This window comes from Pygocentrus nattereri, chromosome 14, assembly GCF_015220715.1.
Source record: "Pygocentrus nattereri isolate fPygNat1 chromosome 14, fPygNat1.pri, whole genome shotgun sequence".
Classification (NCBI taxonomy): domain Eukaryota; kingdom Metazoa; phylum Chordata; class Actinopteri; order Characiformes; family Serrasalmidae; genus Pygocentrus; species Pygocentrus nattereri.
In genome coordinates this window covers 37561205-37576204 of record NC_051224.1, presented here as the reverse complement: position 1 = coordinate 37576204, position 15000 = coordinate 37561205, and the positions used below count along the sequence as shown (strand labels likewise).

The following is a 15000-nucleotide window of genomic DNA, read 5'->3' as shown; positions in this document are numbered from 1 at the left end:
GGGATGCCCATGCTTATTTCAACGTGACAACAGTAGGTCGTGTTGCAACAGCATGGCTGCACAGCTGAAGACTTGCACGACAGGAAGATGGCAAAAAAAATCCACTTTCAAAATGGGATCTTTCACTTTCCACTTTCAAAGTTTGGGCACCCCTCCTCAAACACCTTTTTTTTTTGGATTTTCTTCTACAGTAAACATACTTTGGCACATTATAATGCAAAATGACTGCTTATTTACTGAATTTAACTGACTAACATTTGGGGGCACATTTTATATTTTACTTTTGTCCAATTTGTTGAATAGAAATTAAAGGAAAATGCCCTTTCTCTGCAGAGAATGTGAAAAAGCAACAAAACATATAATTTGACCAAGGGTGTTCAAACTTTTGCCATCGACCATAAGAGCCTTCAAAGGTAACTTTGGCTCTACTCAAAAAGCTGAATTCTAGAGTTTATCTGTGTTTAAATGGTAGCGCCATAGGAAACAATACAGGCAGTGTTTGAGATGAAGAGGACAGGAGCAGTGTGTGTGTGTGTGTGTGTTTGTGTGTGTGTGTATACGTGTGTGTTATTTTCTGTATGACTGAACATGGCAGCTACTGAAATGGGCTCATCCTGCCCCGAGCCAATGTCAGGTTTATCGGATCAAAACGTGGAAGAACATAAGAACACACACACACACACACACACACACACACACACACACACGCCAATGCCAACAAATTGACACAGAGAGCAGTTATAGGAGCCTTCAGTCATAAAACTATTGTTAAAATCTAAATATCTGAGCCACATTCAAAACTACTGTGGAATCCTTGATATTCGCAGGCAATGGATAGAGCTAGGCCTTTAGTATGGGTCATAATATGCTAAATTTGGTCAAGAACTCTGACAATGCTAATTTCTGCTATTGCGTCTATGACATTTCTATTAGTATGTTAGCTCTGAGCTAACAGAGGTGCACATGTACACACTCTGGTTGTTGATGCTATTTACACATGCGCATTTGAAGCTTGTAAAATACATTTTATATGTTTTATTTGAAGCTTGGTACAGACATTAAAATATATTTTACTGGTTTGCTTGAAACATGCTGTATAGCATTGACATAAACATGCCATTAATATAAAAGTTTCACATTCCCATTACCATAGCAGCAACACATTAGGAACCATCTAGGATAGCACATCAATGGTCCAGCAACCCCAATGCAGCCACCTGGGAAACCATAGCAACAGCCTTACAACACCTTAACAACAACCTAATAGCCACCATGCTGGAATACCATAGCAACACCTTAGCAACTACCTGGGATTACTATACAAATGCAGTTAAGTTGTGAAACTCAATCAACTGTGTTCTACAACTGCTTTAACCTTTAAAGTGTTATTAGCTGGCTTTGTCAAGCTAACAAGTTTGATCATCCATTGGATTCATTTCACCGCTGGTGATTCTACTGACTGGACATTGATTGGTCGACTGGACATCATGCATTTCTGTGTAAATATGCGTCTGATCTGCTAGCTGTTCACCTGTGCATTGAATTCAGCGAGCTGTGCTTGAGCTTGATTCGCTGTGCATGAAAGCAGCCTGCTGCCGTGGCTCATATCACCATTGTTTTGCTCCTTTTACTGGAGGGTGATGGTAGCAAACCTTCAGAACCGCTCATAAACTAGGGCACTGACTGTCTTCAGGCATCAAGGAGAACAAGTGAGCGAGTGAGAGAGAGATAGAGACAGAGAGAGAGAGAGAGAGAGAGAGAGAGAGAGAGAGAGAAAGGCTGACAAGTAGCAGAAGCTAACAAGGAACATGTACCGCTTTGAAAAACATCAAAACTTTGGGGATTTTTCAACACAAACGAGCATGTTTTCTTTGTTGTTTTGCTTTGACTTAACATATTAAACAGAAAGCTGGTCAGATCCTCCTATTTTTCATTACAAAAAAAAACTTCAAAACCGAAGCAACGCCTGATAAAAGGCCTACCTTAGGAAAATCGCCCATTTTATCCCCTTGCTGTGAAGTCAGCACCCTCGGTGCTCAAACTTTGCAGTTGTTTAAAGCACCTTTGGACCTAAAGAGTTTCATTCTGCGTGTTTAATGATAGTTTGGTAAAAGAAAAGTGTCAAATCACTATTTAGAACCAGGAAGACACACTGCATGAACATGATGCTGAGCGATGAAGATAAATATACCTAAAGCATTTGCAGCCTATTCTGATTAAGGTGGGCTATCTTAAAGAAAAGAGAAAGATTTGGGGTGGAATTATTTATTGAATTATTTATTGATTTATTTTGAAAACATTAGGAAGCCAATGAATCAGTATGGGAGTACACAACCACCTGGAATACCATAGCAATGGCTTAGCAACACCTTAGTAACCCTGGAATGCTATAGCAGTGGCGTAACAACACGTTAGTAACCCTGGAATGCTATAGCAGTGGCATAACAACACCTTAGTAACCCTAGAATTCTATAGCAGTGGCGTAACAACACGTTAGTAACCCTGGAATGCTATAGCAGTGGCGTAACAACACCTTAGTAACCCTAGAATGCTATAGCAGTGGCATAACAACACCTTAGTAACCCTAGAATGCTATAGCAGTGGCGTAACAACACATTAGTAACCCTGGAATGCTATAGCAGTGGCGTAACAACACCTTAATAACCCTGGAATGCTATAGCAGTGGCGTAACAACACCTTAGCAACCCTAGAATGCTATAGCAGTGGCATAACAACATGTTAGTAACCCTGGAATGCTATAGCAGTGGCGTAACAACACCTTAGTAACCCTAGAATGCTATAGCAGTGGCGTAACAACACGTTAGTAACCCTGGAATGCTATAGCAGTGGCATAACAACACCTTAGCAACCCTAGAATGCTATAGCAGTGTCGTAACAACACGTTAGTAACCCTGGAATGCTATAGCAGTGGCATAACAACACGTTAGTAACCCTGGAATGCTATAGCAGTGGCGTAACAACACCTTAGTAACCCTAGAATGCTATAGCAGTGGCGTAACAACATGTTAGTAACCCTGGAATGCTATAGCAGTGGCATAACAACACCTTAGCAACCCTAGAATGCTATAGCAGTGTCGTAACAACACGTTAGTAACCCTGGAATGCTATAGCAGTGGCATAACAACACGTTAGTAACCCTGGAATGCTATAGCAGTGGCGTAACAACACCTTAGCAAACCTGGAATGCTGTAGCAGTGGCATAACAACACCTTAGCAAACCTGGAATGCTGTAGCAGTGGCGTAACAACACGTTAGTAACCCTGGAATGCTGTAGCAGTGGCATAACAACACCTTAGCAAACCTGGAATGCTGTAGCAGTGGCGTAACAACACGTTAGTAACCCTGGAATGCTATAGCAGTGGCATAACAACACGTTAGTAACCCTGGAATGCTATAGCAGTGGCGTAACAACACCTTAGCAAACCTGGAATGCTGTAGCAGTGGCATAACAACACCTTAGCAAACCTGGAATGCTGTAGCAGTGGCATAACAACACCTTAGCAAACCTGGAATGCTATAGCAGTGGCGTAACAACACCTTAGTAACCCTAGAATGCTGTAGCAGTGGCATAACAACACCTTAGTAACCCTAGAATGCTGTAGCAGTGGCATAACAACACCTTAGCAAACCTGGAATGCTGTAGCAGTGGCATAATATCACAGCAACCCTTTAGGATAGATTCACAAACCTAACATTACTCCAAGAAAGCTAGAACATACATTTGAAATGTTCTGTCCCCAAAAATCCACTCCAGTGCACTTTTTAAAAGTTACATCATTAATGAGAAGAGTGAACATCGACCCCTCCTGCAGATGGACTGTAACTGTACCTCTTTCTGTCCACACACATCCTCATGATGTAACCTACCATTCACAGATTATCCCTGTCCTACGGCACCTCATTCATAATCACCTGATGGTTAAAGGAGTAACACTTCCAGCTATGAATGATGTTGCAGATGTGTGCAAAAAAAAAAACTTACAGTAGCAGAGTTTGATTCAGAGCTGGGATCTCTCAGCTTCACTAAGGCTGGAACCTAACTTATCTATGCAGGCTGCATGCCTTCATGCCTTCTTTTGTAGCTACAGTTGCTAGGATGGACAAGTTTTACAGAATGCAAAAGGGTATGATTTTATAAGTATGATAAAACAGAATTAAGAAACGAGCATTCAGACACCACAAATGAATAACACCAGCACTTTACTGCAGAGCATTGGTGATTACAGCTTTGAGACATCTACAATGATGAATAATTAACATTTTGCAGCAAGTTTGAATTACTATGGTCCTTCTGATGGATTCCTAGTTTCAAAAATGTTCGGTGGAAGGAGTCAGAAGACCAGCTAGATCATGCAAACACCTTGTTTTAGAAACTAGTCATTTTGGCTTTCTGTTTGGGATCATTGTCCGGTTGAAATGTCCATCTTGGGGATCACCATTCAGGATGAATTGTGTTGGGATAGTGGACCACATGGTGTCATCAGCTACCCAAAACCTGCTTGCTTTGCACCACCTTAAGGAATTGTTAAGGAATTGGTACCTTTTTATATGGGCTGTGAGTGGCCTACTTCAGAATATGCAGCTCTGGTATATTTTGCTTAAATAGAGCTCTGAACAAAAGGTTGAAAAAAGAGGTTGCAGAATAATCCTGGACCAAAGGTAAACAGCATATCTAGATGCATGTAGGATTCTTCATCTGCCCTCGCTTAACAAGAGTAGTAAGCAGACATACCTGAGTTTGCCAGAAAACGTTACAAGTGGGACTTTAGAGACTGGTTACCTCCCCTCAGGTAGAAGGTTACAGTCCGACAAGCAAATCTACAGTGTGTTGATTTAGGTTTGGGATCTAAGCCAAGTCTACAGCCAGTATGCTGAGGCATCCACTGGTTATTTTTTCAAAGTCTCAATAGTGAAGTCTGCAATTGCATAAATCAGCTCTCTGATCATATCAATGTAAAACAGGTCACCACCATTCTCACTTTTTCCCAACAAGTATGGCAAAAATTAATATCTCTGTAACGTTGGGTAGTGATGATGAGGCGGACGCATGTGCTGAGATAAGCGAGATTTATTAAGGGCAAATCCATACTCAGGGTCAAAACAGTCCAGGGTCAAGGAGCCAACACGGGGGTATTGAGGGACAGACATAACTAAAATAAACACAGATGGGAAACACCACAGAGGCCGGAAGAAACAAAACACCACAGGACAGAACAAAGACCACAAGATAATATACCACACAAGACAAAGACCAGCAACAAACTAGGACCAACACAGTGCTTGAATACAACGGTCAAACAAGATACAGGTGGCTATCCAGACACAGGTGGAAGTAATCAAGGGCAGGGTCAGAACACAAGGGGGCAGGACCGGGAAGAACTCAATAAAAACAAAAGCACATGGACAGGACTAGAAGGTAAACACAAGTACATGGACAGGACTGGGAGGAGCCAATGGTGACGATCTCTATGGAGGGAGTGTGAAGGATATTGGTTAAATTGTTGGTAAAGTCATTGTGTAAATCAGTTTTATACAAAGTCTCACCTGTTGCCAGTTCCTCATTTGATAAAAAACCTCAGTGCTTACAAACTAATACCACTAAACTAATAACATTGCTAACAATTGTGCACTGTGTGATTCACAGAGGTGTTCACCAGAGATCTTACAAAAAAAGGATTTCCTATCAGCTGTCACTGTTTCTTCTTTAATCCGTGTTAAAGGCTTTGAAAAGGTACATGCTGTCACACGACAGAACTGAGGTCAAAATTAAACAAGAGGCAAAGGGCCAATCCAGAAAGATCCAAATAGAAAAAAAAGGAAAAACATACCAGGAACAGCAACCGGCAAAGAGGATAGAAAAGGCAAAAATCCAGAAGCGACGTCTGACACAGGAAGGCAGTGACAACAAGAATGACCATTCAGGAAGCTCTAAAGACAGATGCAATACCTCACACTGATCTAATCCAAAGCCTTGGCTTATATCCTAACTAGATATGATCGCATGATTCCAAGAACAGGTGAGGCAGATCAATATTCAGGAGAGGATGAGCAAAGTCCTCTGCTGTGCGAAGCGACTGAGCGAAGATAAGGTCGACCTCAGCTTCATTCAATGTTTTTAGCAGTGGACAAACACTGGAATTCTTCACCGAAATTGAGATGTTTTGTACACTCTTAAATAAGGTGGGGCTTCAGCGGTTCCAAGACAATGGTTCTGTATAAAACCATGAACCACCATGCTCCAAAGGTTATTTATATATATTCTCTATAGCACCCTAAAGGGTTCTTCTATTGTTTCAACATTGACATCATAGCAATAGAAGAACCCTTTTGGGTGTTATATAGAGCCATCTGCAGCACGTTCTCCAGCAATGGGAAGAACTGTTTCACCATGCGAAGAATCTTTATATATACTATATACTAAAGAACTTTACTAAAGAACCGTTGAAGCACCATCTTTTTTAAGAGTGTGGCTAAAAAGGAATGCATTTGTGGGCGGAGCACAGACAGCACTTTTAATATTTTTCCATTTTGCAGTCTCCATGGTCTTTCGGTTTAAGTAGGCCATAGAGACAGAGTGCGAGAGAGAAAAGAGGACAGTAAAAGGAAGGGAAAGCGAGGGAGAGGGTGAGGGGAAAGCAAATGAATGGAGATGGGGGGATGAAGAAACGATAAGAAACGGCTCCTCACAGAGCAGGTACTATTTGGGTGGTGGATCATTCGCAGCACTGCGGTAACACTGACGTGGTGGCAGTGTTTTAGTGGGTGTTGTGCTGGTACGAGTGGATCAGACACAGCGGTGCTGCTGGAGTTTTTAAACACTGTGTCCAGTCACTGCCCACTCTAATAGACACTTCTACCTTGTCGGGCCACCTTGTAGATGTAAAGTCAGAGATACTAGCTCATCTGCTGCTGCAGTTTGTGTTGGCCATCCTCTAGTCCTTCATCAGTGGTCACAGAACGCCTCTGTTGGCTGGATACTTTTAGTTGATGGACTATTCTCAGTTCAGCAGGGACACCAAGGTGTTTGAAAACTCCAGCAGCACTGCTGTGTCTGATCCACTCAGACCAGCACAACACACACTAAGACACCACCACCACATCAGTGTTACTGCAGTGCTGAGAATGACCCACCACCCAAATTGTACCTGCTCTGTGAGGTTCCATGGGGGTCCTGACCACTGAAGAACAGGGTAACAGAGTATCAGAGAAACAGATGGACTACAGTCTGTAACTGTAGAACTACAGAGTGCAGCTATACAGTAAGTGGAGCTGATAAAGTGGACAATGAGCGTAGAAAGAAGGAGGTGGTCATAACGTTATGCCTGATTGGTGTATGTAGTTCTTTAAGTGCAAATGTGAAACCAAGGGTCACGCATATAATTGGTTTGTAGTGCTGGGCAATATGACAATATTTACCATTATTGTGATAAATGATGGGGATTACTTAATAATCACCTGCCAGCTACTGTATGTTTCATTACAAAGAGAACACAATTAGTCCTGGATTAAGTGCAGTGCAGTGTGTAAAATGCTGAATTCAACTAATTGGATTAACAGTGTGGTCCACACATTCAGGATAGAATCAACCGAAAAGCCACGTTTACAGCAAATCGCCAAAGATCAGTCCATTTAGGAAACCTGTCCGCTGACTGATTTTCCCACAATGCACAGCACAACCTGAAAATGCAGCTGACACAGTGTGATGAATTCAAAGACTTATATGTGGGCTTTCATACTGCGGCAAGTAGCAGCAGCACCGCATACAGAGTTTAGTTCTGCTGCTTACGTCGTTAAAGGTATGTATAAAAAGGAATGGGTTTAGTGGGGCATGATGATTGGATGGTGGGGATGTTCTGGACTGACACAAAATAGCCCCCCGTCGCCAGGCCTGTATCAATATCTCCAAATGTCTTTAAGTCTAGTTTGGATAAACTGACCCCCGAAAGAGGCGTTTATGCTCCCTTTCTGCTGAGATGGAACACCACAGATGTGAGAGAGGGACCACCTGCTGCTGCAAGATAATCAGCTTACGCCTGTCTCTCTAGCGCGTGGCACACACAGCAGGGTGGAGTACCGCACAAGCGCTTCAGGACCAAGTCCTCCAATTCACATCGTGCACTCTGCTAGCCTGTTGGGTCTGTTTACGTCTGGTTATCCAGCCATAATTCAGCCTCGCTTGCTGTCGTTTAAGGAAGGGTCCAAAAACATTTACCCAGCTTGAAGCTTGGCCACATATGCAGTCAATCAGCCAACACATGTTTGGTGTCTGAAGTTTGCTTCTTTAGTTTTAGTACTCGAACGACAATGCTAATGTAGCTAAAATGCAGTGAAAGCTTATTAGCGTGAAAGTGAAAGCAATTAGCATTGTGCTCACTGTATGTCTAAATCATGACACACTCACCTCAAAAAGTTGTTAATTTAAGTTCAGCAATCTCAAACAGACGTACCTAAAAATCTAGGTGGTTGATAATGTGCTACTAGGACAAGCTATGCTATCCCAGGTGGTTGCTAAGGTTGTTAGGCCATAGTTATGCTATCCCAGGTGGTTGCTAAGGTTGCAAGGCCATTGCTATGCTATCCCAGGCGGTTGCTAAGGTTGCAAGGCCATTGCTATGCTATCCCAGGTGGTTGCTAAGGTTGCAAGGCCATTGCTATGCTATCCAAGGGGGTTGCAAAGGTTGCTAGGCCATTGCTATGCTATCTCAGGTGGTTGCTAAGGTTGCAAGGCCATTGCTATGCTATCCCAGGCAGTTGCAAAGGTTGCTAGGCCATTGCTATGCTATCCCAGGTGGTTGCTAAGGAGTGAGAATTGAGAAATTCATTCAAAATGACAGCCAGCTTCTGTTATTGCCAGCAACAACTACAGCTACTGAAGGTTGAAACTAGCTATCGATTAGCAGTACACAAACAACCAGAAGAACAGACAAGGTCTGTCCTCTAAACACCAGCAGCTAAACTAGCAGTGCCATCTCTAACTCTGCCTTAGGAAACATTTCAATACCCTGCAGAGTTTCTGCTCTCTAGTATTTGACTGTATCATATCTGTTTTTCTCTCAGCAGCATTTCTCTGATATCGTCTATAGTCTGATCATTTCACTGCAAGGCCAAAGGGAAGAAAAAGGCATCAAAACAAATGCCACCACGCTCCTGGGCTCGCAACAGGATTAAGTACACAGAGCACAAGTTGGTTAAATGCCAAAATATGGGGTTGGGTTGTGGAGCTGTGTTACATTTTGTGGAGTTGTTGACAGAAGAAGGATATGAAACTTTTACAGTACAAACAACCAGGCTTCCTCTTTCTGATCCAGTCTTTATCTACAGGACCTGCACGCAAGCAGGATGAAGACAGATTGAAAAAATCTATGGGTCTTTTCAATGTTCCTGAATAATTAACAAGCTGAGGTGCCAACAAAGTGTGGTTTGACATGAAAAAGCATAGAGATACTTGCTGAGTCAGAACTGTTAACAGTGGTGGTGATAGGAACCGGACGTCTAAAGAGTTTTTACCAGACAACTATTACAAGGTAATGAATAGTCTGATGCCTCAGACGTTGCTTTGTGATCATTTTTGACCGTTCCACCTAATAGGCGAAGAGGGACAGCCGTGTGCAAAAGTTTTGGCGCCCATTTTGGCAAATGACTTTATTGATTTTCTAAGTGAACATAAGTGAACGCCTCCTCTGCTGAGAACACACTCCTGCACATTTTAATGCTGTTCATTTGCTGAATTTAACATTGTGGAATCAATAAAACATAAAATGTGTCTTGTGCGAAAGCTATGCTGCATTTTACTTTATTTCTAGTTTCAATGTTTTATTTCTTCCAGTATGTTAAATTCAGCAAATAAATAGAAATTGTGCACTAAAGTCTGCAGAAGAAGCACATATTAGAGCTTCCTATGTAGCATGTGTTAACCTTTTTTTCACTTTTTTCACAAAATCGTTCTTTCACCAGAGGTGTACAAACTTTGCATACGACTATATTTGGGTACATATAGAGGTCAGTGACAAAGGAGTGTGTTCCACACTGTGTGTAGGCTCTGCCGGCCTAGTTAATCTCACATCTTGGGGGCAGTGAGAGAGAGCATGAACAGTTCTGGACTATGCTACACCACCCACACGCTGCATCCTTTTAGATCTTATAAGTCTCTCTCTCTCACGCTCTCTCTCACTCCTATGATATCATACTACAAGCTGTGCTACCTCCACTGCTTCCTCTGAGCCTCACTTAAAGAAACATTGTAGGACATAACATTACACTGATTAAACAAATGATTAAACAATTAAAACAATGAATCATGATTATTTGCATTATTTAGCTCAGTTAAATTTTAGATTTGTCACATCTGATTTGCACAAATTTGACCCCAAAGAAAGATTTCATCCACTTATAAAGCAGCGCATTCTGCTTTAGCTGTATGAGTGAACAAAATAAGCTTCAGCGAAATGTATTTATCACTTTCAGAGTCATGGGCTTCAGCCTGCACTACTACAGACAGTTTAAAGAGTCCAATTAAGAAAATGTGTTAATGGCGTTCAAAAAAATTATATGTTAGTGCCTCATTAAAGCGTTAACTTCGATGCCACTACTGTACAACAATAAATATGCTTTAGTCCATGTTTATAAAAAAAAGTATGTTATTATCCTGCTGAGACATGGACTCTACAAGAGCTCTGAAGGTTCCTTGTGGTATCTAGCACAAAGAAGTTAGCAGCAGATCCTTTAAGTTGCAAGGTATAGCAGCCGCAGATCAAACTTCATCCAGCACATACTTGATCCGAATGAGATCTGGAGACTTCTGAGGTCAGAACATCACCACGATCTCTTAAGCCAGGTGGTGACAAGCATCGTAGGACAACACGGTCTCTCTATAGCCTGTTTTACAAAACAAAAGATTAAGAGACCCTTATTAGTCCCACGATGGGGACATTTCACCTCTGCTATCTAACCCATCTGTGCAGTGAAACACCACATACACACTAGTGAACACACACTAGGGGGCAGTGAGCACACTTGCCTGGAGAGGTGGACAGCCCTATCCACAGCACCTGGGGAGCAGTTGCTCGAGGGCACTTCAGTCACGTACTGTTGGCTCAGGGGACCGAACCGGCAACCTTCCAGTCATGACCCAATCTAACTTATCACATATAAGAATTTTGGTAGGAAATAATGACTTCTTGCCTGTTTGTCTGACACGTGTCTCCACCCATATCGGAGAAGCAGTTGAGATTGTGTGTTTTAAAATGGGCTAACATCACAAAATTCCTGGCAGGAATCTGGCTTGGCAGAATGTTTAAGTGACCAGTGACTTTGTGTCCGAATGTCACTGAGTCAGTTACACTTCTCTGTAAACAGAGCCTCCTTGAATGCCAACTTGAGTCATTTGTTTGTTAGCATGGCAGTTACACTCGGCTTACATCACACGGTATCAGCGGGTATCTCAATGTTGGTATCGGTAAATGTTTATGAGTATGAGTAAATGAGCATGGTAACAGCCCGGTATCTGATATCAGTATCGGTATCAATGCCTTTCTAGTCCACATGAACGCTGGACCTGGGGTTTCCCAGCAGGATGTCCTCCAGAGCATCACACTCCCTCCACCAGCTTGTCTTCTTCCCCAGGAAAACGGCGCTGATGTACCCTACCGCCCATGTGAATGAAAAGAAAACAGGATTCATCAGAGCAGGTGACTTTCTTCCATTGCTCCAAGGTCCAGTTTTGACATGCACACACACTTTTGATGGACAAACTTTAGCATGAGCACTCTGACCACTCTGCTGCTACACAGCATGTTTGGGTTTGGACACATTCTGCCTGTAACTACCATCAAGGACTTCTGTGACTTGTGCCACAGTAGCTCTTCTGTTAGTTCAGACCAGAAAGGATAGGCCTTTGTTGCCCTTACATGTCAATGAACCTTTGGCACCCAACACCCTGTTGCTGGTTCATGGTTTGGACCACTGTTGGTAAGTTCTCTCCACCTCTAACCAGAAGAATTCCATAAGCCTTGCAGGTTCAGAGATGCTCTGACCCAGTCGTCTGGCCATGAGGACTTGGCCCTTGCCAAAGTCGCTCAAGCTACCATTTCAACCATTCCTTCCACTTTCAACACACGGATTGCAAGACCTAACTGCTTGCTTGCTGTCTAATATATCCCAGACCTAGACATGCACCACTGTTATGAGATAATCAACATTATTCATTTAATCTATGAGTGGTCGTAATGTTTTGTAGAAGTGTAAAGAAAGTAACGAAATTACATGTACAGCATTTGACATGACGGTCTTATCCAGAGCGGCTCACAATCTTTTGTGTTTTACACAGATAGGCAATGGTAATGTTAGGACTCTTGCCCAAGGACTCTTATTGGTATAGTGTAGACTGCTTGCCTGGGCAGGGAATTGAACCCCAGTCAGTACAGCACAGAAGGCAGAGGTGTTACCAACTACACTAACCAACCACTATCCCAATGTGAAATGTGATCGCAAGGATTTTAACTATAAACTGCACTGCAGAAAAATGTTTGCTTTGCATGACATTTCCGCCAACACGGATATAAACTTCCATTTCTTGTTAGGTACATCAACTTCTTAGCTGCAGTACCAAAAGTCAAAAATAAGACATGTTTTTTGCTTTAAATAATACCAACATCTGCTACATAAAGATGCAGTGGAAGGCAGGCTGAAGACAGTGCCTGTAAAACAGAACATAATGTCCTCCGCAGCCTGCTTAACACACACATATATCTGCCCACCCCCACCACAACCCCCCACCCACATCTCCCACAGTCCCAGACTCAGCTCATAGACGAGCAGTGACAGTGCTCATTCTCCGGCACACACAATATCACTCTAAACTTGGGAAGGCATGTGTCATATTCATCATTTTTCTTATGTAATACAGCACTGTGTAAATGCCAGTGATTTATTTCCAGTCAAATCAGCCACAAAGTACAAGTCATTCATTTTACAGCATCAGGAAAAAGCAGGAAACATTTCATATCATTTTTTTGCAGCACTTAGCATGTCCACATTTTGTCTTTATTGCAACTTCCATTCCTTTTCGGAGACTCGCTCTACTGACTCTAGTTCACACATGCTTCCTCTGTGTGGCGTTAGTGATGAGGCAAAGTGAGCACTACAGCTCAAACGTGCTGGCCTTTCATACACTTATGCTTAGGTTTATGCTGTGGACCAAAGCAGCGAGAAACATATACAGACATTCCTTTTTCCAGACAGATAGATGGTTACATCAGTCACTCTGCTCAATGAACATGTACGTGCACGGCATGTTTGTTTATCCTCGGCAGCATTCTGACTTGTGATTTGGCAAGTGTTGCAAGCCTGGTGGACCAACTGGGAAATCTGCATGGAATGTTTAACTAGTATTTCATCATGAATAAAATTAAATTAAAAAAATATCGTTTTTAAGTTTGTATATGGTTTTCAGTGATTGTCATGGCTTATTTCAGTGTATTTTGCTGCACAGCACATGGAAAAATCAGTGCCGGGTCTATTCTCTAAACATCACGGCGCTTCAGTGCAATGTCTGGGATGCTCTGCTGATTTACAGACACAGCCTGTGTGAAAGCACTGACCAGTCATGGGCGGTGAAATGAAAAGCAAGACTTTCTGCCACACAGAAGCAGTATGTATGAATCAGGCCTCAGTTTTTTTTCACAGAAATCTGCAGCCACACTTTCAAACTTCAGTCTTAGAAGTTGGTCGAACTTCCAATTTGCCACAATCCAATTAATCCCAAACACATTCAGTCATGTTGTCTGGATTCTGGGGTGGCCAGCCCATTGTCCTCGTTTGATAAGTCGAATACATTCAGATGTCCAGCTTTGGTGTTCTGGTCAATTTTCTTCCTTTTTTGTCGTTTTCTCAGTCTTTACAGCTACACGTCCTTTCAGACCCACAGCGCTGAGTCGCCTTCTCACAGTAGAAGGACAGAAACACCTGTGGATGTTTTCAGATCTGAAGCAGCTTGATTTTCTTCTCTCTCGCTCTCAGAAATAAAAGCTTCAAGTGCTGTTTATCTGATGGGGCAGTTTTTGGTGTCTACCAGGTCTTCCAGGTGGTTGTTAGGAGCCCATTTTCTTTTTTCCTTCTCCTTCCTTATGCAAGTGGATTATCTTATCCAATATCTTCAGAATTATCTCCTGAAAAATGTGTAACTTGTACTCTTATTGACTGTTTTGATTAGACATTAAATAAAATGAAGGGTTTACTTACAATGTATGGTGGAATTTTATGGGGCGTATCAAGGTGGTGGCAGGTAAAGCACAGCTGTGGTCCTTTCTTTCTCTTTCACTCTTTCACTTTCTCTCCTGTCTTTCTATTCCTCTCTTCCCCCTTACCTTCTCTCAGTCCTCTAATCTTTCTCCCGTAACCTTTCTTATTCTCTCACTCATTCTTCTTATTCTCTCCCTCATCCTTTGCTTTCTTTCCCTCTCTTTCCTGTTCTTTCTATCTTTCAGTCTTTCCATTTTCCCTTGATCTCTGTCTTCTTCTCTTTTCCCCCTCTTACATTATCATTTCTTTCTCTCTCTCCCCCTTTCTTTCTCTCTCCTTAACCTCTCTCTCACTCCATCTCACCTTCTCTCTCTTCCTTTTTTGTCTTTCTCCCCCTTCTGTCTCTTTTTTCTCTCACCTTCCCCTCACTTTTCTCTCTATTTTCCTATTTCTCTTTCCTTCTCTTTCTCTTTTTCTCTTGTTCTTCTTCTTCATCCCACTTTCTGTCCCCCCTCATCTCTTTCTCGCTCCCTTATTTATCTCTCCCCCATCTCTTTTTTCTATTTCTCTCCCTCTTTCTCTTTTCTCTGTCTTTCTATCTCTTGTCTTCTGTTTTTTTATTCTCTCTCCATCTCTCTCCTTCATCCCTCTTTCTCTTTCTCTCACTTTTTCTTTCCCCCTCATCTCATTTTTCTCTTCCTCTCCCTCATCTGCTTCTTTCTCTTCCTCTTTCTATTTTCC

The 15000-nt window shown here is 42.2% G+C and overlaps 1 protein-coding gene across 3 annotated transcripts in view; it reads right to left on the bottom strand.

Annotated features, from left to right (window-relative positions):
* LOC108436680 (protein phosphatase 1 regulatory subunit 29) overlaps window positions 1-15000 on the bottom strand; it is a 161162-nt gene that overhangs the window by 29554 nt on the left and 116608 nt on the right. The gene's annotated exons all lie outside the window — the stretch shown is intronic.